This window comes from Microcebus murinus, chromosome 4 (assembly GCF_040939455.1).
Source record: "Microcebus murinus isolate Inina chromosome 4, M.murinus_Inina_mat1.0, whole genome shotgun sequence".
Classification (NCBI taxonomy): domain Eukaryota; kingdom Metazoa; phylum Chordata; class Mammalia; order Primates; family Cheirogaleidae; genus Microcebus; species Microcebus murinus.
This window is the reverse complement of record NC_134107.1, coordinates 103,577,146-103,602,871: the sequence shown is the minus strand read 5'-3', so window position 1 is coordinate 103,602,871 and position 25,726 is coordinate 103,577,146. Positions and strand designations below refer to the sequence as shown.

General features: G+C 50.7%; 1 protein-coding gene and 1 non-coding gene across 5 annotated transcripts in view; both read right to left on the bottom strand.

The window, feature by feature from the left end:
* The window catches only part of PKNOX2 (PBX/knotted 1 homeobox 2), a 254,005-nt gene that overhangs the window by 121,690 nt on the left and 106,589 nt on the right, over positions 1-25,726 (bottom strand). The gene's annotated exons all lie outside the window — the stretch shown is intronic.
* LOC142870758 (U6 spliceosomal RNA) lies at positions 25,166-25,269 on the bottom strand. The gene has a single exon (XR_012919101.1). It is a non-coding gene; the product is annotated as a U6 spliceosomal RNA (small nuclear RNA).

The window sequence follows — 25,726 nt, the reverse complement described above, 5'->3', positions numbered from 1 at the left end:
GAAAAGGCTGGTTTAGGCGACATTTCGTGTATTCACAACCTGAAATGCAGAGGAATTTGCACCAGCTCCCCTTTCTGTCCCCCGCAGGACAAAAAGCAGGTGCACCTGGACCAGGCAGCCGGCCGAGGCCCCTCCCATTTCCAGGCGCCCCCTCCCGTGCCTCCCAGGCTGCTCCCCACCTCCTCGGGCTGCCACACACTGGCTCCTGGGGACCCCCTCTGCCATATGTTCCATCCAGCTCTAAACTGCATGCTAATTGTTCTGAATGAACAGCTCCAGCTGGAAAAGCAGGCAGGCCGTTTATAGACCTTAAGATAACACCCAGCTTCCCGTAAGTGAGGGGTTTCCAGGGAAGGAGAATGGAAAGTCTTTTCGGGGCCAGAACTGGGCGAGATGGGCCCTGGGGCTGGGGCTGCAGTCCAGGGCATCATCTCTTCTTGGTCTCTACCCAAGTGGGCCGTTTCCGAGCAGCCCCACCTGACAGCCTCTGTGGCGGCCCAGAGGTGTTCCCCGGACCCAGCAGGCAAGCTCCCTGCAGGTGTGGGGAGCCCCCTCCAGCCACGTCCTTTCCACTTCTAGAATCCAGCAACACCCTAGTCAGCCTTTTGGGGTTGGCCCAGATGAAGCCGCAGTGACTGCCGCCCGGCTCAGGTAGGTCACGCACCTACCTGGGGAAGCAGGGAAGGGGGTGTTGATGAGGGGGGGAGGGGGTTCCACAACGGGGGTGAAAACACACGCATCCCTCCATGTGCTCAGCCTGCACAGCACCCCTTCAGTGGGGGGGGGGCTTTTTCTGTGTCATCTTCCTAGGGCCTGCCCCCGCATGTGAGCCCAATTGCTCCCTATTTCTGTGATGCTGAGGCAGCTCTGTCCTCCATTTCTGTCAGCGTTTCCCAAGCACAGAAGGAGAAATGTTGAAGTGGCGGTTTTCTGATGAAGGAGGCAGGTAAGCGTGATGGAGTCGTGGGGTGGGTAACATTGAGGCTGGCCCCCCTGATTCCTAGGGGAAGAGGCCCAGGCAGGCTGCAGCCAGGGGGCGCCCCACCCTGCACCCCGCATCCTTTCCTGGGCTGGGGCCTGCCTGGGGACACGGGGGCATGGGGGTGGGGTGGGGCTGTGACCAGAATGTTGGAGGCTGGGCCTAGTGCTGTGTGTCCAGGCAGGGCACTCACCCCGCACCCCCATCAGCTCGTCTGTAAAAGGGAGGGCCATGCGACACTGGCCCTGCTTCCCTCGGGGTGGGAGGAAAAATACACATGAAAGGCTGCGAAAGCTGAATACCAAAATTCAAAAGTGCGGGCTGTAGGTTATGTTGATACTGGGGCTTAACCACTCGTAACCAGCGGGGGTTAAGGTTCCGGAAGATGCGGAGACACAGCCCTCTGCGGGACAGAATTTTCCCGCCTGGCTCTCAGCGCCCAGCATGTGAGCAGCAGGAGAGCCGCTGGTGGAGCCAGGCGCGGCTGCCCCCACCTTCCTTCTAGAAGGCTGGGCTGGCCCAGGCCTGAGCCCTTAGGAAGGGGTCTGCCCTGTGCTCTCCTGTCAGGCGTGGGCATGTACCTGAGAGTGATGGCTCCTGGCAACAGGGCAGAGTTGGAGACAGCCTTGTTTTAAACATGTCCAGATACTTGGAGGGCGACTCAGTCCTACTGGCCACAAGGCCCCAGAGGACGGCCGAGAGCTCCCCAACAGCCAGAGGCTGGCTTCCCCAGAGGCCTGCGAGCGCAGCTGCGGCAGGGCAGCGTATGGGCCAGCCTGCTGAAGGTGGCGGGCTTGTGGGCAGCAGCCTCACACTGGGGATTCACATGCCAGCAGCATCGGAGGAGGGCACAGACAGCGGACCTCGGATCAGACGTGTCCTCGGGTCCTCAGTGGATTGCCAAGGGCTGGTCAGCTCAGGGCCAGAGAGGTGGCTCAGATCTTCTCTGCCTCTCCAGGCCCCAAGTCGTTCGAGGTCTGGGCCCAATGTAGCCACTCAATATATGTCACCCACACTGTCCTCTTCACCCGCAATGCTTGTGCCCCCCTCCTCGGCCAGTAGAAATCGTGCACATGGCCTTCGCTGCGAGGCCTCCCTGGACATCCCCAGGCGGCAGAGCACCGCGCCCACCCTGGCTCTGGGTTCTCCAGGTGTGTGGGGAGCTGTGTCTGGGGCGCCGTGGCCGCTCTCAGCTCCCGGGCAGACAAGCATCAGATCAGCCCTGAGCTCCCTGCAGCCAGGAGCTCACTGATGCACACTGGGATCTCCCGAAAGAACAAGCACCGAACTTTGCCCGCAGTAGGTGCCTAGTAAATGGTGGCCAAAATGATTTGGTGGAGCAAATGTATAATTGCACACTTTTCCTGGCTTACATTACATCTGTGAAATCGACACCCAGAAAGGGAGAATGAGAAAGATGGCTTTGCCTCCCGAAGGTTGCCCTGGGAAAACACTTTTGTCTCCCTCCCCACTGGGCTTGGACAGCTTGCCTCATGCCCAAGCCTGGTCCACCAAACCCAAACTGTTTTTTAGCAACAATGAAACAATAGAAGATCTTTTGACATTTCCAGGGCTATTTGGAAGAAGGAAAGATAATATATAATAAATTCATATACTTCTGTGTGTTTCTTGGCTCTGGCAGCTAAAATTTCCATCTCTTTATGCAGGAGTCCTGGGGAGCTGAAATCCTTGATAATGCCAAACAATTCAACACTTTATTCTCTCTTTACTCTGTCTGCACCACAGAAAAATATCGACTTCTGCTGCCAGCTGTGGGAAGTGAAATCAGATGCCACATTCTTTCTTGCATGCAGAAGTCTGTCCTGCTCGGGAGGCCCTGTCGCTACCCAAGGGTCTGTGAGGGTGAGACTTTAGGACCCTACGTCTGGTCTAACCAAGGTGAAGGGCAGCCCGACCCTACCTGCTCCCAGGGCATATGCACTGAAGGATCTTGCACATCTGAGGTGTCCGAGGCAGACAGAGACACTTTGCCTCTGCCCTTCTGCCTCCATTGCTCATGGTCCTTTCCCAGACAGTTCCAGCAGTGGATTGGCAGCATCTGATCTGAGCTCCGAATAATGCTGCCTGAGCCAGAGCCCTGGAGATTGGCCAGCTGACGCCTCCAAGCTCAGATTCTCAACTTGTGCAGCACATTTTGGCCTGGGGCTAAAATAAGCATCTATTACCAGCACCTTCATTTCCTGGGGGAGGGGACTGGGGATGGAGTGCAAGACTCGCCCAGGGCTACACATTGCAATCTTGCTAGAGCTTGAAACCTCTTCTCCTGACTCTAGGTCAGAAATGTATTCATTTGTCAATCTATCCTTTGAGTCATTTAGAAATATTAAACGCTTGCAATGTGTCAGGCACTGTGTTTGGGCACATGTAGCTTTCTCTGAATCCAGGAGCTTAACTGTCAGGCGTCCCCATAGAGACAAAATGCAGGGCCCTCACTGTTAGGATCTGGGCAGGTTCTGTTAGGACAAATGACATCTGGCTTCAGAAGCAGGCATTTTCAACTGCTCCCCCTCACCGCACTCATGTCTCTCTCTTTCATGCACGTGCTCGCGTGCGCGCGCGCACACACACACACACACACACACACACACACACACTCTCTCACCTGCACTCCAGCCACCACCCTGGAGCACACTGAGTACCTGGAGCCTCTATTATGTTAATATAGCATTTCCCCCTTTTCCTGTAAGTGTGGTTAAGAGTCTGGGCATGGGAGTCCAAATGCCAGGGCCTTAATCTTCATTCTACTATTTGCCAACTTGAAGACTGTGGCAAGTTGTTTAACCTCTCTGTGCCCCAATGGCCCCATCTGTAAAATGGGGATAATAATAAGACGCCTAGATAGGATTAAATGGGATGATACATGTAACGTGTTTAGCACAGTGCGAAGCACATAGTATTCAAAACCTGCTAGTTGTTTTGCTATTGCTATTGTTATTATTATTGCCATTATTATTAGTCTGGTAGGGAGTGGTCAAAAGAGGGATAAAGGTGAGTGGGAAAAGAGAAGTCTCCAGCCTTGGCTTAGCCATTTGGCTCTTTCCAAAGCAGACTCTCCAAAGATGTCATTCCAAAGTCAGGGTGTGAGCCACTCACGTGGGTCCCTTCCTGTCCCCTCTGCCACCCTCCACACTGCCATGCGGGAGACCCGATAGCTACAGAGCACAGGGTCAGCTCTCTTCCTCTTCTCTTCCTCTCCCTGCCCTGGACTCTCTCCAGAGGCCAGTAACCCCAGCCCTGGACAGTCACCCAGACAACACCAAGTGTTGTCTATTTAGTGGGGAGAGTCATCTGTCTGCCAGGCCCAAGGCCCACCTTATATCACGCACAGCACTGCCCTGAGGGGACAGCAGCCAAGGTGTCTCAGAAACAAATGGAGAGAGACGGGAAGAGACTGAGCTGGTTTGGGTCCTTCTGGGTTTGCTCCACAGCTTTCAGGGAGCCCCGTGGTCACTTCTGGCCCAGATCCCAGGCTCAGGAAGGCAAAGCCTCCTAGGAGGGAGGATGCGAGGAGATGCAGCCCTCTTCCCAACTCCAAGGTTCCTCATTCTCACCCTCTCCAGGTAGGGGAATAAGGAGGACATCAGGACAGTAACTTCGGGCTCCTACCAGTGCCGTTTGTAAAACATTTACACATCCCTTCATTTCTCCCAATGATCTTTGAGATCAACAAGGCAGATATAATTGATCCCATTTAATTGATAGATGTATTGAGGCTCAGAGATGCTAAATGGCTTGCCCAGGGTCATGAGGACGTGGTACTGGTAGGATCCACCCCCACTTCCCTGATTCCTGGTTGAGCACACCTTCCCTCCACCACCCTGCCCTTCGCCCTGGCCTTGGTCAGCTCTCCTTTCTCCATGGGCACAGATGGTGGGCTTGTCTAACCGGCTCCCTCATCTGGTGCCCAGGGAGGGGGAGGCAGCCAGAGCTACACACTCAGACAGTGTCTTGGCCTCTAACACGATAACCAGTGGTCAGGTGAGAACTAAGAAAGGAACCCACAGGGCATGAGGAGATGCTGGAAACAAATCAAAGGTCAGGAATCAAAATCTGAGACCACAGTTTGGCCTCTTCTGACAGCCCTGCAGCTTGGGCTGCATTCATTCATTCATTCATTCATTCAAAGTACTTATCCGGTACCTGACACTGCTAAGATCTGGCCTTTCAGCTGCTCAGAGCTTGGGGCCCCGAGCTCTGCCTGCGCACAGCCCAGGCCAAGTGTCCCCATGGGGCTGAGGGAACAGAACGGGGGCAGAGGCTCTGCTTTACCCTTCCTAGCATCAGGGCCGACCCTCCAGCTGCCGCTTCAGAGCTCAAGCCAATTTCAGAAAGAGCCGGCCAGGCTGAGGCAGCCCAGGTGTGCAGGGAGGGAGGAGGTGATGCTCCTACAACGCTGTGACCAGTGTGCTGTTTCTAAGGTGCCCCATGTGGGCCCAGTGTGGGGACTCATACACAAGATGGCCTATAGAGCCAAAGCGTCACTCAGCAGGACGCTTTGCTTTTCCAGGTCTCCCGACACCCATCTGTAAGAGTAACCTGTGCAGAGCCCTTCATCTGCCTCTGCGTACACCACCACAGCCCCAGGCTACTAACAGCCTCTGCCCGTTTCCTTAATGCCACCTCCCGAGGGGCACTGACTTCCCCTCACTTCCGCTTATCCAGCCAGGCCTGCTCGACCGACTGCTGCCAGGTGCCCTTGCTGTGTGTGGGTCTTCCCAAGCCCTACAAGCCCTCTCTCCCCTCAAGCACAGGCTCAGCTCAGTCCAACAGTCACACGCTGAGTGTCCACTATGTGACAGGTCCCGCGATGTCACACACCAGCAGAGGTGATCAGGACTGTTTGTCCTCAGCAGGGTTACGGTTTGCAGGGAGTTATGGAAACGTGACAGTGAGCTAATCTACAGGGAGGGTAATATGGGGCTCAAAATATGGGGAAGAGATGACCCTGAGCTGAGCTTCAAAGAATAAAAATGGAGTGGGGGAGGGGAGCATGTTCCAGAGAGGTAATAGCATTTGCACGGGCAGGAAGTAGCACAGTGCATGCAGGACATGATGTCTGTGTTTATGAGGAAAGGGTGGCTGCAGATGAGGCTGGTGAGGCAGGCAGAGGGCCCATGTGCCAAGCTCAAGAGTTGGGTTTTTATCCTTTCAGGAACAGCCAATTTTCTTAAATGCGCAGCGTTCATTCGCAAAGTCACCTCAAACATCACCTCCTCCAGTGAGCCTTCTCTGACTTCTCCAAAATGAAGCACTTTTCTACCATCTCTTCCTGGCTGATGAGTTCCTGCCTCTATTATAGCACTTACCACATGCTCTAAGCTTTTGCTTCAATGGCTGTTGACACCACTAGACTGGAGAGCAAGAATTGTTTTCTGCTCAATTTTAGATCCCCAGAAACTAGCAGAGCGCCGGACATACTCAGGCGCTTAATAAATGTTTTATGGATGAACGAATGAGAACAAATTGAACTAAAATGTTCTATTCCTTGCTACCTGCTTGCATTCTGAACCTTTAAATAAATAAATATTGATCATATCTCTACTTACCTGTTTCCTCATCTATATAATGGGAAGAATAATATTCTAAGGATTGGTATGACGAGTAAATGATATAACATAAGTCCAAGTGCTTACGGTACAACTCAGCACATAGTAAGCACCTGTAAATGTTAGTTTCACTTCTCTTTCATTCAACTCATATTTATTAATCATCTACTTTGTGTCAGGCACTGTTCTAGGCAATGGGTTCAATGCAGCAAACAAAACAAACTCCTCCTCTTCACAGGACATACTTCTAATTGGGAGAGACAGATAGTAAATAAACAAGTAAACACATAGCATGCCAGATGGAGACAAGAGCCGCGGAGAAAAACAAGCCAGAATGAAACGGATCGAGAGCACCAGGAGTCGGGAGGGGAGGGGCTTGCTCTTTTACGTCAGGTAGTTAGGTGGCCACATTGGTCAGTGACAGTGGACCAGAGACTTGAGGAGACCTAGGGGGGCATCTGGGGGGTCATGTGTTGGAGGCACGGCAGGGAGGCCAGCGTGGCTAGAGCAGAGACAGCCAGAGATGTGCCTGAACCAGCAGAGAACCGGATTAGGGAGGGCTAGTGGACCACAGGGAAGACTTTGAATGGTCACTCTGAATGAAAGAGGAATCCACTGGAGGCTTTTGAGAAGAGGAAAGACATGATCTGATTTTCATTGTCAGTGGAGACCCTGGCTGCTGGGTGGAGCACGGACTGAAAAGGGAAGGGTTGGAGCAGGGTGAGAGGTTAGGAGGCTGCTGCAATGATCCAGGCCGGGGACAGTGGGGACTTGGGCCAGGTGGGAGCAGAGGAGGCAGAGGAAAGTCAGGCCTGGCGAGGTTTCTGAAGACATGGGTGGGAAGTCTCTTCAGAGGTGACCTCTCTCTCCCAAGGACTTTCATCTGGACAGGACGTTTCCTTTGGACGTCCAGCCGTCACCCCATGTTCAAGTTGTGCTAGAACCTTCCCCCTCCTTCAGTTTTTCATCCTACTTTGCTCATTTCTGTCAGGGGCATCATGGTGGTCCCAACGCTCAGGTTCCAAGCCCCAGATTCATCCTTGGCTTGTTCCTCGCGCGAGCGAATGTTGCCGTCTGCAGCCCCGCCTCTAGCTTTGCTGTCCGTCAGTCCTCCTGGAGCCCACTGCCAGACTGATCCAACGAAAGCATGGCCTTTACTATTTCACTGTGCAAAAACTCCAAGTGGCTCTCACGCCCAACAAGGGCGTTCCAGTTCTTTAGCCTGCTGGTAACTGTTCCCCATAATCGCGTCTCACCCTTCACTCTTAGGGGACCCCAATACTCCACCCCGAGGCACGTGGTGAAGGGCACTAGCAATTACTGTGCAGTCAGTATGCGCTGTTTGTTATCTCATGCGATACCCATAGCAGCCTTGCCTGGTAGGCATTAACCTGCTCATTTTGCACAAGAACAAGTGGATCTCAGTAAGAGCAACTGACTGGAAGTGACAGAACTAGTGAATAGCAGGCCTGGGATTGGCTCTCAGGCCTTTCTCACTTTCCAGCCCCCACTTTTTCCATCTTACCACACCGCATCCTACGCACACGTTAACCTTTCCTACTGTGGCGAGCTGGCTGGTGGCTTCCTCCTTGCTGGCAATGTCGGGCCACAGCGCCTCTCCACCCCGCCCTGTGTCCTCTACAGCCCGGCTCACACGGCTCCTTGTCCCCCAGCCTGACTGCTCCCAGCTCCTCTAATCGGCACTGACTTCTCCTTTCTTTGCATACACAAGTCAGGTTTTTCTTTTTTTTTTTTAGGCTGGTCAAGTCAGCTCTTCCCTGTACCTTTCTTCTGGCCACTGGCTATAGAATGTCTTCCATGACTCTTGTGGATTGTAAGCTCCATAAGATCAGGCTTCTGGGCATCCCATAGCTCACTGTCAGGCCCAGAGGAGACAGCCCATAAATACTTGTGCGAATGAAGATACAATAAAAACTAGTTCCTTAGTAGAAATATTGAAAACAACTTCGAGCAGGAATCATTTGTGTTTCTGTTTAATGTGTTAATTTCCTCTAGTTAACATGGAAATAATTGCCTGAAATTACAAGTTAAGTAGAACAGTGATGTTAGGAAGTTTTGTTCTTTAAGGAAAATATTATTATAACATTAGTGGCCGCGAACCACAGAGTTCAGTTGGGGAGACGACTTCCTTCCTAACGCAGTTTTCCATTGCTCAAAATGTTCTGAAACATTCTGATTTTTTTTTCCTCCTTCAATCAACGGTGGGGGAAATGAGATTAAAGGTAATATCCATAGCCATTTTGAAGACATTTGAGTAAGAGGTAAGAGGGAGATGGGAGATGTTGTATTTCCCCAGGGATGAAGTGTGTGTAAACTACTCAAACGAAAAGGAACTTCATGTGAGACTGATCATCAAGGAGGACTGATTCTTCCCAGAGTTTAAAGAGACAAGATTTGCAAACACAAACAGGGATGTCCTCTGGACAGGCCTGAGCAATAACAACACAGGTGCCCAGAGGGTAAGAGGGCAAAGCTGCCAGGTGCACAACCTGGACATCAGTCCAGGAGGCCAAAGAACAAGGAAACAGACTGTTGAAAAAGGAAGAGCTCTTCCCAAGAAAGAAATTCAAGTAACACCTTAACACTTGGGTGAGCTCCCCAGGGACAGAAGGGGCTCTCTCTACTTCTCCAACCTCCTTCTGAAAAACCTCAGATCAAGAGAAATCAGAGGGAAGGAGAGCTAACCTTCACTTACTGGCCCCATTAGGCATCCACATGGAGTTGGCCTAAAAAAATTTATTTTTGTGATTAGGCAATTAAAAGCATATGGTAAGGAATTTAAACAGTACAAATTATAAACATATGTGTGTGTATGTATATATGTATGTGTTCCTCCCACATCTGACCCTGAATCACCCCATTCCCCCACCCCACCCTTATAGGCAATTACTGTTATAATTTTCATGTCTACCTCCCAGGGAGATTGTATGCATATACAAACAGGTATGTTTTTGACATAAATGGCAGCATACTCTGCAACACTGTTCTGCATCTTGCTTTTCCCCTTTGCTCTTGGTCTGTAAACACGCTTAGGTGGTCCAATGTGACTGCGCAGCCTCCAAAAGATAAACCAAGCCCAATAACATCCAGTTTCCCGCTTTGTGGGTTCTGGTTCTCCCAGGACCGCCACTTCCACACTGCGCATGCACATCAAGAGTTGGTAAGTGTCCTCAGTGTTGAACGGGTGTCTTTCCTCTCTTCGAGGCAAGCACTTCTCAGGTGTCAGGTAGTGCAGCCTCGGCCTGAGGAAAGCCCCGGCATGCTCTCGAGGATGGCAGCGTTCTGGCAGACAGCAACGGGAAGAGAGAAAGGAAGGGGTGGCTGCCACCAGACTCGTGAATGAAAGCTGCCTTCCCACGCATGGCTGGACCTGCTAAGTTCCATCAGTCCTGAATGGAGCGCCCACTGCGTGCCCAGCCTCGCAGTAGGAGCTGAGGATTCACAAATGGACCTTGCCTTTAAAGGACGCACAGGCGGAATCAACATTACTTCCAGAAAGAGTTCCTTGAACCTGGACCAGATCTAGTCAGCCCCCCTCACCCCTACTCCACCCCTGAGCACCGCGCCAGAGGGGGACCCAGCGGGGGCTGCCACTCATTCATCTCCTGCTGCTGCCACCGCCACCTCCAAGAGACTGTCATTAAAGCTTTGTCCCTGACTCTCTGATTTACATGTACAAATAATCGCTGTCAGGGGCACGAGCCCCAGAGAGCAATAATAGATTCTGGTGGTAGCAGATGCAGATGCAGGAAATAAAAACAAAAATGAAACACACCAGCCTGGCAGAACTCAGTGTTGAGAGAAGTCCTAAGGGGGAAGGGACTGCTAGAGAGGTGGCAGGAGAGGGGCTATCGGATAAAGTATTGATTGGTTGGTCTTCTGCAAAAGCTAGCCTAGGATTTATTTTTAATTGTGGTAACATGTTCACAACATAAAATATGCCATTTTAATCATTTTGAAGTATACCATTCAGGGGCATAATTACAGTCACATTGTTGTGCAGCCATCACCGCTATCTGTTCTCAAAACTGTTCCATCACCCCAAACAGCAACTATGCACCCTTAAAAGCAATAACTCCCCATCCCGTAGTAATCCCAATCTACTTCCCCAATCTATGAATTTGTCTATTCTAGGCATTTCATATATATGGAAGCATACAATATTTGTCCTTTTTTTGTCTGGCTCCTTTCACTTACCGTATGTTTTTAAGGTTCATCCTTGTTGCAGTATGGATCAAATTTCATTCCTTTTCATGGCTGAATAATATTCCATCATATAGATATGCCAAATTTTCTTTACCTTTGCATCAGTTGGTGAATAGTGGGTTGTTCCTACCTTTCGACTACTGTGAATAATGTTGCTATGAATACAAGTATGCAATTATCTGTTCGAGTTCCTATTTTTGATTCTTTTGACTTTATATATAGGAATGAAATTGCTGGCTCAAATGGTAATTCTACGTTTAGTTTTTTGAGGAACCACCAAACTGCTCTGTGTGGTGACTAGCCTAATATGGAAGAGGATGACTTGGTCTCTGCTCTAGGAGACAGAGCTCTGTGCACGTTGGTGCTGGGAGATCACGCAGCACACTCAGGCCCACCGGACCGGCCTGCAGTGGGCAGAAAGAGAAAGAGTCCAGACCTGAGGGGCATCAGAGTGCAGCCTCATCCACCTGCCCCCTCAGCCTCTCCCCAAGATGCCCAGCCAGCTCCTGGGAGAGGCCCGCTGTAAACCCCCAATGTGACGGGGAGCAAATCTTAGGGTCTGCCTGTCGGCCTTTGATTTTACATGCAAGAAAATTGAGGCCCAGAGACATTTCACTGATGGTGATTGATCTAAGTCTCCTGACCCCATCCCTTGTTCTTTCTGCAGCACCATCCTGCCAGAGCTGGGTCTGCGCAAAGTGGGGCAGCTCGAGGCGAAAGGCAGGTAGAGATGCCCTTGGTGCCCGACTGCCCATCACCACGACAGGGCACGAGGGCTTAGTCCTGCCTCTGTCTTGGCCAGAAACACCTTTCTCCCATCAGCTTCTCCCAATTCACTCCCACCCGCCCTTCCAGGCTCAGCTCAGGCGTCAGATCCTCACCACCCACGATACGCCCCCTGCCGCCCCCGCCGCCCCGGTTGCCTCAGTGGAGTTGGGTACCTTCCTCCAGCTCCCACGGTGGCTCAGGAATCCCCTCGCAGGGCTGTTACCACACGCGCCTTGTGGTTTTCAGGTTACGGAGCCATTTCCCACCACATGGTGTGCATCTTAAGGGCAGAGAATGAGCATTTATCTCTGTTTCCCCAGCACTAGGACAGGCCTGGTACCTAGCGTTTGTTGAACGAATGCATTAACATAATAAGAATAAAGAATGAGTGAACTGCATGCTCTTTATTACCACACTGCTGGCTGCACGCTATGGACGGACTGAATGGACGAGCGAATGTGTACACGGTGTGCCAAGGACTGAGATAGACTGTGCCGTAGCCTGTCGGCTCACAGTCAAGCCCTCACTCACGCACTCGCTTACTCATTCATTTATCACAGTCACTGCTCTTTATCAGTCTCTGTTAGGTGCTGGGGTTCGGACGCAAGTAAGACTCAGCCTCTGTCTTCAGGAGGCAGAAGAGACACGGAGACAGAAGTAAACCAGGGTGTGCTTCAAGCTCCTCCATTTCCCCCAAAGCACACGGGGACTTGAATCACATGGGAAACCTGACCAGGGCCCTCTCAGCTCCACCAGTTGCCGGGCACAGCTGGCTGCGGGGGGAGTGGCCGATTAGCATGCTGCCACACTGTCCACGTAGCTCTCCCTCCGAGGATCCAGGGGCTGGAGAACTGACGACCAGGAGGATCTGTGGAGCTTCCAGAACCCAGCCCAGCTCACATCAGAGATCTCACCCCCCTCGGGGATTCATTCACTCTGCGCAGCTGGTTAATTTTTCATCAAGGGCTGGGGGTGGGGGTGGGGGTGGGAGACAGCTCTGATCCTCCACTCTTTCATGCTGGGGGTGGGGGAGAAATACAACATCCTATCCATTTTATTTTTTAAGATGAAATAGGAACAGACTGTGGCTGCCAGGCAAGACCCAGCCCTCACAGGGCCAGGGCAGCTGTGGGCTGATGAACGGTTACTGGGCAAAGGGTAAAGCATCCAGACAGCACGGGCCTCCGGTGAAGGTGCTCACACATTTAATGAGCACCGGGTGACACGTTCGTGTTGGGCAGCGATTTTTTTAGAAAAGTGATTTAAGGTTTAGTCTTCTGTCCCACCTTCATCTCCTCTTCCATTAGGACCCGGCCAGGCTGACTCCCTGCTCTGGTCCCTGCTCCAGCCTGGGTAGCACTTGTTTTGTTCCTTTATGACAAGTCCCTTCCTCCGTGGAGACGCCAGCTGCAGCACAGGGGCAACTGTTTCTGCTCAAGTCTGACCCAGAACCTGAAAGCTCAGGGCTGAGAACGAAGTCTCAGTTTCCTCATCCAGAAAATGGGAAAAGGAAGAATATGAAAATGACCTTAGACATACATAAGACTAGAGGTAGCAACGTCCTTTCACAGCCCCAGTCTCAGCTGACCCTCATTCGAAGCATTTACCGAATGCCTTCTCGTGCCCCAAACTCAAAGTGACCCCAGCAGGTATGTGGTGCAGACACTATTATCGTTCTCATTTTGCAGAAAAAGAAACCAAAGGACCAAGTTGCATTATCTGCCTATGTCGCAGGGTGGATGAGAGGGGGTAGGAAGAGAGCAGCTGTGTAGCACAGCATGGGCACTGAGTCGGCCGGGAGGGATGTTCATTACCTCCCCCATTTCCGGGCTCATCTGGCTGTGGGGGTCTCCCAGCTGGGAGCTAAGAGATTCCCCTGGTCAACAGGGCCCCAGTCTGCTGTGGGTTCAGCTTGAAGAGCTGAGGATTTCCTGACTCTATGTCCAACCTCCTGAGATCTCTACACCCCGGGCAGCTGGGAAAGATTGTTTCCGGTCAACCAAAAGGTAAAAGGCCCCTACTCTGTGTCTTGTGCTGTGCTATGTCACTGTATGTCATGTGCAAGATACATAAGACCTGGTCCCCTTCCTCAAGGAGAAGGCAATTTCATTGTTGAGACAAAACCTACACCAATGAATCTGACAAGGAGTATGTTAAACAACAAATATCAGTGCTTCTCCATCTGTAAGATGCTGACGAATCACCTAGGGATCTTACCAAAATGCAGATTAGTTCAGCGGGTCTGGATTGACTGAAGACATGCCGAGGCATTTCTCAATCTCCCAGACAACGCTGGTGCTGCTGGCCTGCGGACCACACTTTGAGTAGCAAGGTTATGGATGGTCCATGTAGTGAGAAGAGCTGGGCTGGTCGGGCCACACTTCCTAGAGGAAATGTGTTTATGCATGGTTCCAAGGAAAGGGACACAAACTGGCAAGTAAAATAGGCAAGGCAGAAAAAAAAAGGCAACTGCAATCTTTAATAGGCCCTCTGCAGGGCCAATGAGTCGTGGGGACACGGAAGAACATGCCACCATGGTGTGGGAGAACAAACTCCAGCCTGGGAGTTGGAAACAGAGTCGCTGTGACCTTGGGCTGGCCACTGCCTCAATCCTATATCCAAGTGTCTATAAAGGAAGAAAGAGTTCAGTGGTTCTCAACCTGGGCAGCACATTAGAACGTCTGGGAAGCTTTTAAAATAAAACAATGCCTGGACCCCTTCCCGAGTGATTTTTATGTAGTGGTCTAGGGTAGGGCTCAGACCCAAGTAGTTTTAAAAAGCTCCCCAGTGATTTCCACGTGCAGCTGGGGTTGAGAACCATCACACAGAGAGACCACTAAGGGCCCTCCTAGTTTCCTCATCTTTTCATCTGAACAGAAAAGGACCAGAACTCCTGGCTTCTGTTCCCGGGCATGTGGCCTGGAGCAAAAATCAGTATCTGAGAACTCCTAAGGAAAGCTTCACCACAATGCCAGAAATCTGAGCGTTTCTCTGGTGCAGGCCAGGTGGAGGGGCTGTCCTGCCCATCTGGTTCCCATTAATCCCAGGGCATGTTTCACATCCCTGGCAGGTACTTGGAGCTGGGAGCAGCCCCCTGGGTGGCCCTCGGCGGGGGCCTTTCAAGCCAAGCCCTGCTGACAGGCTGCAGGGTTCTGTGGGGCCCTCCTGGCTTCCAAGTCACTTGCCCCTCTTGGGGACAGAATCCCTGGACAAATTAGAAACCAAAGAAGGCAGACGCAGAAGCCTGGCCTCTCTTTCATTAGCAGTCTGTCACAAAGCATGAAGGGCCTCGATAAATTCTGCAGCTCAGCAGCTGCCGAGGAGGCCCGGGAGAAAGAAGATGCATTTGTTCCCCAGAAGACTGAGTCTTCAGGAATTTCCAGCCCCTTTCCTCCCCCACTTACTCAGCTGGAACTAGCCCAAAGCCACACGTTGCTCCAGGGTCTGCCTGTAGACACAGGCTTTGGAGGGAGCAGGGAGGGAGTGACTGCCCGGGGAAGGGGAAAGGGTGAAGCCCTGAGCACCCCTTCCTCCCCCCACATTGCCATGCCACGTGGGCTGGAGGAGTCAGGCTCTGTTTCCATAGGGACCTTAGAGCGTTTGGCTGTTAACATCCTTTCTCTGTGCAGGGAATCGTCTTTGCTGTGTGAGTCTCCCCACCAGTCCCAGAGCTGCTAAGTCGGGCTGGTGGAGCTGGGGTACCTCTGGGTCCTCCTCACAGGGCTGCTGCTTCTCTTTCCACTGGCTGCGGGGGCTCTGGGGTCAGACAGCCCGCAGCCGAGTCCCGGTTCCACCACCTACCAATGAAAAACCTCTGTGCCTCAATCTTCTCACCTATAAAATGGGGACAATAAAATATGTACCCGCTGAGGATTAGTGGTATAAGATTATTAATACAAGATGCCTGAGAAAGAGAAAGGTCAGAGACAAGGAGGGCCTCCTGGGATGGCGAGTTCACAGGCAGCAGGGACCCCAGAAGTGCCGGCTCAAGTGAGCTGAAGGATCCCACGTGCAGCACGTTCCCCAGGACGAAATCATCAGCGACACCCTCCCTTGCAAGGAGGCCAAGAAGAAACCAAGAGCCAAAGGCGGCCTGCACACTCGCAGCATGTGCTGTCCTTCCCTGCACATCCTGGCCAAGTCAGTCCTGGGAGACTCTCGCCAAACAGCATCACCAGGCCCCGAAACAGGAAAGGGCCAAGGACCACATGTGCAGATGTCCCTCCCAGTGCGAATCCAAGGCCACATTGCCAAGGAACCGAGGGGAAAGGGAGGGAGGAGAACAGGCTGCAGAGCACAGCGTACACAGCTGGGGGCCCAGCAGGTGACGCCAGGCTCAGTACCTCTTCTCCCCATAACCTCAGTGGGTGGCAACGGGGTGGCCAGAGGTTGCATGGTGCCCACCATGTAGGCTGGTGGAACTTACTTTAAAGAAATTGGGTAAACACCTATTTTTACCTAAGGTTCACTTGGCAGGGGGAGGAACTATTTATGTTGCAAAGGGAGTCTTTCCTCTACAATATTATTTACCACGGGACTTTTCAATGACAGCTTCCTAACACCTTTAGGATATGATTTGATTTTTAAACACTCAATGGACACGCAGGTTTTTAGGAATTCAAATTTGTGAAGCATTCACATTTCCTTTGGTTACGACTCTGCAGTCTCTAACCCACACTCCTTTCCTCCTCCCAGGCCCCCCAGTTGCATCCATCATGGACTGAGTGTGCACTCTGTGCCCAGCACTGGGCGGGACTGGGCTTTTCTTTCGGTCCTTCAAGCACCTCCAGCAGCCCCCTCTCTTGCCTATGGTACACCCACTAGGGCCAGGAGCATGCTGGTAAATATTTAACAATGGACTTCTGGAATAATACTCCCACCGTGGGCTATTGCAAGCTACCAAGGTGAGGTCACTGAAGGCAAAGTTGGGAAGGGATGCAGAGTAGCAATGCCATCATATGGGATTTCCACCCCACAGGTGCCATAGAGGCAAATAACCTAAAAGGCATAGATAATAGTAAAATCCTTAGGAAGTCATGAGTTTTTTAGTATTTTTTTTCTCTTTAAATTTCAATATATTTAGGAGGTACAAATGCAGTTTTGTTACATGGATATATTGTATAGCAGTGAGATCCAGCCTTTTAGTATACTCATCACCCAAATAGTATACATTGTTCCCCATAGGTAACTTTTCATGCCTCACTCCCCTCACCTGAGTTTTTTAGTATTTTTTACCTTTGTTTTTAATATATGTATAATTTAATATTATACCAAATGTGTATAATTTAATATCAATAATGGCTGTGTTTAACCATCAGTTTGCAAGATTCTGAAAATGTATCAATCAGTTCTGGCAAGCTGGCTCCAGCACACCCTTGCCTAGAACCGGACTGCAGCAGCCTCCACCACTGCTGTCACTGCATTTACTCACAGTAATAGGAACGATGTCAAGCTTAGCACTTTAACACGCTAACTGCCATGTGAGTTGTATTTAACTCACGCTGGTTTTGAGCCCAGGGCCTCATGGGGCATATGTAACTCACACGTCTCTTCACCTTAGGAGCCGAGAGAACTATTTTTCAAGTTGCACATAACTCACACACATAAAACAATAAAAAATAACAAAGTTTTCATTAAATTAGAAAGGATCATTTTGTTTTTGAAGTTTTTATTCTATTTTTGTAATAAAACACCATAGCCCCAAGGAAAAAGAATTGGGGCAGTCCATGTGTTAAATGCAGCCTTCCATTGATGCTGCACAGCAAACCTACAGGTGAGGTCATTTATTATCCCTATGTTACAGATGAGGATGCAGGTGAGGCTGCACTGAAGCTTAAGAAAAGTTAAATGATTTCTAGTCCAGATAGATCCAATCTAAACTCCTTAGCCTAGCCAGCAAGACCCTCTATGAACTGGGCCTTCTCTATTTATTCCATTTCATTTTTTTTCTTTTCTTTTTTTTTGAGACAGAGTCTCACTTTGTTGCCCGGGCTAGAGTGCCGTGGCATCAGCTTGGCTCACAGCAACCTCAAACTCACGGGCTCAAGCAATCCTCCTGCCTCAGCCTCCCAAGTAGCTGGGACTACAGGCACTCGCCACCATGCCTGGCTAAATATATATATATATATTAGTTGTCCAGCTAATTTCTTTCTATTTTTTAGTAGAGACGGGGTCTTGCTCTTGCTCAGGCTGGTCTCAAATTCCTGAGCTCAAACAATCCGCCCACCTCAGCCTCCCAGAGTACTAGGATTACAGGTGTGAGCCACCACGGCCGGCCCTCCATTTCATTTCTAACACCCTTCTAGGCCCCAATCCCCAGTGAGGCACTGGGCGAGAACTGGGAATCTAGGGTGTACCTTCTCAATGTTCCTTCTGGGTCCAGCAGCAAAGCCCTTTGCAGGGCAGCAGCACGTGCCTAGGAATGCCAGCCTGAGTCCTCGCTTGGACTCTGTCTCTGAGATATTGGACAAATCGCCCTCCCTTGCCTTGGGTCCTCAGCTAAAGAAAGAGGGGAGTTACAGTCTCCACGGCTTGATGGCTCTAGCCTCTGTGAAGCCATGGGACAGCCTCTGGCCAACAGCCCACAGAAGAGCAAAGGGAAGCCCGGGTTCTCTTCCCTGCTGTGTGGCCGGCTCCCTCCCAAATAAGCCCCCTCTGTTGCTCTCAAACTAGAGCAGATTCCTCACCCAGCCAGCCCCCAAGCAGAGCGTATTGGGCACCTAAGAAGCTGAACCAAGAGGTGCCCTCACAGAATCTGGGGAACCTCAGTAATGAAACAGCCAGCAATGCAGGATGGTTTGGGGGAGGCTGCTCAGAGCTGGGGGTGGAGGCCGGCAGGGGACCCAATGACCTCTAGAAGTCCCTGGTGTCCTCTCCCTGAGAGGCTGGTCCTGTGGGTTTCCTGAGCTAAATTGATTCCAGGCTTGGAATTCATCATTCCCTTCATAATACAAATAATCACCAAATGCGCTCCAGCACTCGGTAGCCTGGATATTCACTCTAGCAATTCTCTGTGTGGACGGTGATTAGACCATCATTATCTTAATGCTTCTTAATTTATCTTTCTGATTAGCAACTTACCATTTTATTTGCAAAAAATAGCCTTCTGCTGGGTGGAAGCCAGCCGAGCACAGCAGCTGTCATTTTCTCCGTACTAAATCAGGCCAGGCTTAAGTTGGTTCTCTGGTGATGCTATTTCTCGTGTGTTGGCGCAAACACGTGCCGCAATCCATCATGGCTGTTGTTGTGGAGTAAAGGCTCACCCCTGGGGGACCACAGGCTCAGAGGTCACCTCTACCCGGGCAAGGGGTCCAGATGAGATACACACTCAGGGAAGGACGCCCAGAGTCTGAGCCCTCTTGCTCCCGTTATGGGACAGCCCACAGGTGGACTCGCTGCAGAGACTAGGAGGGAAGTCAGTGGTGTATTTAACGTAATAATGGCCGCCATCTCCAAATCACTTGCCATGTGCCAGGCATTGTGTGAAGCACTTCAGATCCACTACCTCACCCGATTCTCAGAACAGCTTTATAGGTGTGTACCATTATTGTTTCCATTTACAGATGGAGAGACCAAGGCTAGCGAGGTTATGCAATCTGCCTAAGGTCCTACAGCTCGGAGGGGCAGAGCTGATTTTGAGCTGCATCTTTGTGACTCTCAGAACCAGTGATCTTAACTGCCAGGTTCTATCACCTTCCCAAGCCGAGTAGACACAGCACGAGATGAGAGACTTTAGTGCAAACACTGTCAAGATGACTCTCGAATAGGAGTACTTGCCTGGTTTCCCACTTGCAGAAATGTCCTGAATTAGCAAGCACCTCTCCACCCTGGCCACAGACATTATTCTCTTCTTCCCCACTCCCCACCACCATAAAGAATTAGTTCCTCGCATTCAAGTTTTTCCTAGATGTCTTGTGTGGGGCCAAAAGTTTTCATTTTAACTGAGCCTTCTGTTCTTCTATCTTTTAACTCTGAACAAATCACATTGCTTTCTGATCTCTACTTCCTTCCAGAAAGTGTCTTTATTTTATTCTATCCCAGAAACATATAGGAATGGCCTTGGCACTTCTCTACTGTGCCCCTGTCCCTAAGAGGTCCATCACTATTTATTCCACTTGAACATTCAAACCCTGTGTACACTGCAGATATTTCAATTGTCCCTGCCTCTTCCAGACAGCAGTATACCTAGACATTCAGGTATATGAAGGGAGGGGGAAGCTTTATTACTTGGCTCCTAAAATCTCCATAGAAGGTCCTTGGGTAGAGGGAACACGCAAAAGGAGCAGGTGGCTGCAGTGTTGTGTGTTAACTCCAATCTAGGTTCTTGAGGTACCACCCACTTAACCATTCATTTTCCTGATTAATAAAAGCCATATCCATGAGAACCTAGCCCACGCTGTCCAGTATGGTAGGCATTAGCTGCACGTGGTTGTTTAAATGTAAAATTCATGTAAAGTTCCTCAGTGGCACTAGCCACACTTCAAGTGTTCAATTGCTACAGGTCGATAGTGACTACCAAATGGGCCAGCACAGATATTGAACATTTCCGTCATTGCAGACAGTTCTAGACTAGACAGCACTACTCTAAATTCAGTCCTCTATACCCACTCAGAAGCCCTCATAAACAAAGCTGGATGCCCATAAGTCTCAAAAGTAATGGATAGTGGTCAAATATTTCCCTCACTGGATTAGAGACTAGTGCTTTTCTAAGTGTGTGCTAGAAAGGCAAATTCTCAGGTCCATTTCAGACCTCCTAAGTCAGAAACTGCAGGAGTGGGGCCCAGCAATCTGTGCTTTAAGAAGCCCTCCGAGTGATCCTGACACCTCCACACGCTGGCACAGATATAATCAAGATGCCACAGACTGAGAGACCGCTAGGTGCCAGTCTGGGTGGTGAGCACTTCGTGAGTATCATCTCATTCAAACCTGGCAATGACGTTATGAGATAAATTCCCATTTTACAGACCAGGAACTGAGGTTCTGAGTAGGAAGTAACTACCTCAAGGTCACGCAGGTAAAATTGGCAGAGACGCGTTTCAAGCCCAATTTCATCAGACTCCGAAGCCCGTGCACTAACGCCCGCTGGCTTGGAGCTGGCAGAGAGCTGCTCCCTGCCACGGGTCTCCTGAGGGTACTTGGGAGATCTCCCCATTTGACAAGCTGAGCAGTGGGACCCAAGACGGGAAAAGGAATGTGACCAAAGCCCCCACTAAGCAGCACCACAACAGCACCGTCACGGCTACAGCAGCCCACCTCGTCCTAAATGGGAAAATGAGCCGAGTTTGAGTCACTCAAAGGCCAGGCCCTCTCCACTTGGGACAGTGGTCTTCCCCTAGGTCTTTCTAGTTTTGCCAGGTACTTGGGGATCTTGTTTTAAGGGTATGAGTTCAGAGAGTTGAGATGCTCTAAAACTAAAATTCTTCCCTGGATAACTGTAGATTTGCTTTTCTTAAGAGTTCAAGAAAACCTCCAGTGATTGTATTAGGGGATTACAGTTAGAAATTGCTGTTCCTTCTTTAATCTCTGCAGTTATCCCCGGGCTGGCAAGCTGGATTTCACAGGAAAGGAAACACATAACTTGTTTTGTACAAAAGTCATGTTTCTGAAATACAGTATTAAGCAAACATCCATTGAGCACCTCTGTTATCCAGCTACTTTCCCTCAGGTCATTTCATTCAATCTTCAGACAGTAGCTACTGTTATCCCCATTTGACAGATAAGGAAAGAGAGGCATTTAACTGGTAAGTGGCAGCCGGAATGCAAACCCAGGTCTGCCTATCTTGCAAGTTCCCCCTCTTTACTATACAGCACAAGGCTACCTTGTCTAATATAGGGGTAAAGTAAGAGAAAGGTCTGGGGTCTGGGGATTTGAGGACAGAAGGGGAAAGAAGTTTTATATGATGGCAGGTCAGCCACTAGGAAGGCACTTAAGGAACTTTTCTTTCCCTCCCTCCCTCCCTCCCTCCCTCCCTCCCTCCCTCCCTCCCTCCCTTCCTTCCTTCCTTCCTTCCTTCCTTCCTTCCTTCCTTCCTTCCTTCCTTCCTTTCTTTTTGAGACAGAGTCTTACTCTGTTGCCCAGGCTAGAGTGCCGTGGGATCAGCCTAGCTCACAGCAACCTCAAATTCCTGGACTCAAGAGATCCTCCTGCCTCAGCCTCCTGACTAGCTGGCACTATAGGCACATGCCACCACGCCTGGCTAATTTTTAGTAGAGATGAGGTCTTGCACTTGCTCAGGCTGGTCTCGAATTCCTAAGCTCAAGCAATCCTCCTGTCTCGGCCTCTCAGAGTGCTAGGATTACAGGCTTGAGCCACCGCGCCCGGCCAGGAACATTTCTAAGAATACATGTATATAAGCTGGGCCTGCCCTGCACATAGGCTGTGTCACATGTATATATCCCAGGAGTGCAGTCCCTTTCCTCCTGAGGGACTTACGAGCTGGTGCTGGCCACAGGCTCTTGCAGGCCCAGAGGGGAGGTGTTGCCCTGGCAAGTGGCCTGAGCTCCAGAGAAAGCTGAGCCTCATGAGAACCTGACATGAGGGCCAGGGTGGTCAGCCATGGCCAGTCCCTTCTGGACTGTCTCTAGAGTGCAATCGACCTTTGGGTCCAGAGAAGCTGTCTAGCTGGTGCTCAGGAAGCCAGCTCAGTCATGCAGATTTCCCGTCTCCCGTTTCCTCATCTATCGCAACCCTCTGCTTGGACACCCTCACCCCTCCTGCCTAGGACAGGGGCCCACTCTCTCCCCTCCTTGAAAGCAGCCAGGACTCAGGAGGAGATGGGAAGGGGCCAGACATACTCCTTGTATAGCTCAGCTGCAGGCGTCCATCACCCTGGCACCAACAGAGCCGGAACGCTGCTACATCCACACCGCCGCTGGGTAGGCTGGCCAGGCTGTGCGGGACCCCGTGGGGCTGTGTGAGCAGAGAAATTTGGAGCCTCTTTCTTGGGGGAACACCACACCTGCTCCTGATGGAAAGCACTGAATAGAAATAGCTATTGCCCCTCAAATTGCCTATGACATTCACAAAGGAACCAGGCAGCCCGACTCAACCCAAATCCAGTAAGGGTTTCCTGGAGAGGCAGAGAGTCCTGTGACTCTCTACATTATGGAGAAAAGCTAGAGAAGACCCATCCCATTCCCTTTCTGAGTTAGACTGGCTCATGTTCCTCCTTCCCCGACAGCTTGGATTTTAAAGGCCAGGGGCAAACTCCTGAACACGAGAGATGAACTTTTTAGAGAGGAGACCCGGCCTCTCCTTGCCTCGGCACAGATGGCCTGGGTCCCCACCTCCCCCCGCCTGCGTCCCCAGCGCCGGTCCCCAGACGCCCACAGGTTGAGAGGGGTGGTTATGAGCTGAGCTCCAAGCAGCCCCAGGAGTCTGGGTGCAGGTTCAGGCTGTCACGAGGTGCATATCAAAGCCGGAGTTTAAAAACTGTACTGGGAATAGTGCAATTATCTCGCTTCACCACATTTCTCAGCCCCGACTGAGGTTTAATTAAAGCCAAGTAAAAACAGAGTCGCCATTTCAGATATCACCCCACTGCATGCTGGTTAAAAAAAAAAAAAAGGTGGGGGGAGGAAAAAATCCTTTATCAGGGACTTAAAATTTTTCTGTGGGTATCTTCCAGCTCAGTTGGATATTAGTCTCTTTAAAGGAAAAAAAATATATTTAATATATATGTATAAAATGAGTTAATCCCCCATAATCTCCTTGAGTTGTACCTAAAACACAGTTTCTTGCAGGTGACCTTTTCAGAAGAGGCTGTTGCTATGGCAACCGCATTGTTTGATTCAGTCAAGAGAAAAATGCTGCATGGAAATGTATTTAATTTTGCTTAATTTGATGCTGTATTTAACACTTGCGCAGGCTGAAAGGAGAGAGGGGCTGAAAGGCAGGAGCCAGCTCCTCGGGGCCACGTTCACTGGCATCCTATCCTGAGCAGCAAAAGGGCCCCCAGATACCACGAGCCACTGGGTGCCTGCCCCTGGCCTAGGAGGGGGGCCAGCCCCCTCTGCCCATGTTCTGCTGCTGGGGTGCTCCGCAGGAAGGAGAGGGGTGGGGCCTGCCAGACACCCCTCGCATGCTGGGGTCACGGGGTAGATGCTGCAGGTTGAATGGAAAGGTAGCCCACAACAGTGACGTAGGTTTTGGACCTTGGTCCAAAGCTCTTGTTCTGTTGTTCCCACGGCCTGCCTTACTTTCCTCTGAAATGTGAGGCGATTGAATTCAAAGGCTTCTCGGGTCTCTTTTACCGCTAAGCCTGTGAGTACTGTGAGCAAGTCTGGTGTCCTCAACTAGATCTTGAGCTTCATGCAAGCAGTGGAAGCAGTGCTGGGTGCAGGGTAGGTAATTGGGTCACTTGGTCAGAAAGGAGCCCACCCTTGAAAGGTGGGCTCACAGAAGCTCACAAGTCGCCACACCTATTTGTTGTCACACAGGTATACCCTCAATCACAAGCAGGGACCCAAAAGCCAGACAAGCCGGGGCACTTGCCCAAGGTACCGCAGGGGCTGACAGGTTGGAGTCCAGGCTCTCTGGTTTCCAACGGTTCCTCACGCCAGGCCCCTTTGGGAGCAAACATGGTGACCACAAGGACAGGCACAGCAAGACAGAGCGGGCTCCCAGCTCAGCCAGGTTGGGAGAAGAGGCTTCCCCAGACTCCTGCTCCTTCCACCCAGCCTCAGACCACAGTATACACAAACCACACACCCAACTCCGTGCTGAATAAATTCTACTCCCACTTACTAGCTTGATGGCCTTAGACACATTATTTGACCTCTTTGGCCCTCAGTTTCTTCATCTGAAAAATAAAAGAGTTGACTGGGGATATCTAAAAGGCCTTTCTTACTTTGATGTTGCCTGTGATACAACTCTCGCCTTCCATCACCACATGCGAACCGCTGACACACCTCCAGTGGTGGCTGCGTCAGCCACCCTGACCTTCGTCACCACCCGGCACTGACTGCAGCCATCTGCCCCTTCCTCAGGTCTGCAGCTGAAGGCCCTGCCTCTCCTCGGTCACGTACTGCTACGCCTTGACGACTAATCCCATCGTGCCTCAGCTTCCCATTCTCCTGAGCCGTCGTCAGGAGTCTGAGCCTCCCAGATTATGCACCACTGTATACACACTCAACGCCATGCTGCCCCATATCCAGTGGCCACACCCTCTGGAAATCCTGGTCCTCTCTGTCTGGCTCCGTCACTTTCTTGCTTTAGGGGGAACCCAGCTTCCCCCCAAGAACGTGTTTCCTCAGAAGCCCTTTCCAGTTGGGGCAGTTTTGTCTCCCACATCTCATATGCTTCAGAACCAGGAGGTGGGTATGTGTCTTCCTGGCTCTCTACTGCAGTTTCTTTTTAAAATTTTTTTTAAAAATTGATATATAATAATTGTACATATTTTGGGGGTACATGTGATATCTTGGTACCTATATACAATCTGTAATGATCAAAACAACGTAAAATTGGGATATCTATCACCTCAAACATGCACCTCTTCTTTGTGTTGGGAACATATAATTCTTCTCTTCTAGCTATATTGAAACACACAATAAATTATTGGTAACTACAATTTCCCACTCTGCCATCAAATACTAGAATGTATTCTCTTCTAGCTGCATTTTTGTGAAAAATATGGAACGCTTCACGGATTTGCGTGTCATCCTTCCGCGGGGGCCATGCTAATCTCTGTATCCTTCCAATCTTGGTACATGCGCTGCCGACGCGAGCACACACTGCAGCTTCCAAACTTTCTTCTTTCAAAAGCCCAAGCTCACTTGGAGCACTTTTCAGACCCTGTGGCCCCACCTACACAGGTAATGCTGTCATTCCACCGCCTCCTGGTCATTCCCCCTCACCGTGGGTGGCTTCAGCACCCAGTAGCTGGCTTCTTCACCATGTCATTCCTGCCATCATTGTTGGAGACTTCCACATGCACAAGGGTGATCTGTCCAACACGCTGGCATCTTCGTTGGTTGAAATTCCCAGCTCCCACCTGCTTTTACTCACTCACTTGGCCATTCCCTAGACTTCGCCACGTCAATAACTGAATCACCTGCAAAATGTACAATAGATGGCCAGCATTCCACTTTCTGACCACTGTGCCTTCCTCAGGGCTAGCTCACTCTGACGCTCCACTCAAGCAATTCTCCAGCCTCATTCCACTAAAAACTTTTTTGTTGTTGTTGT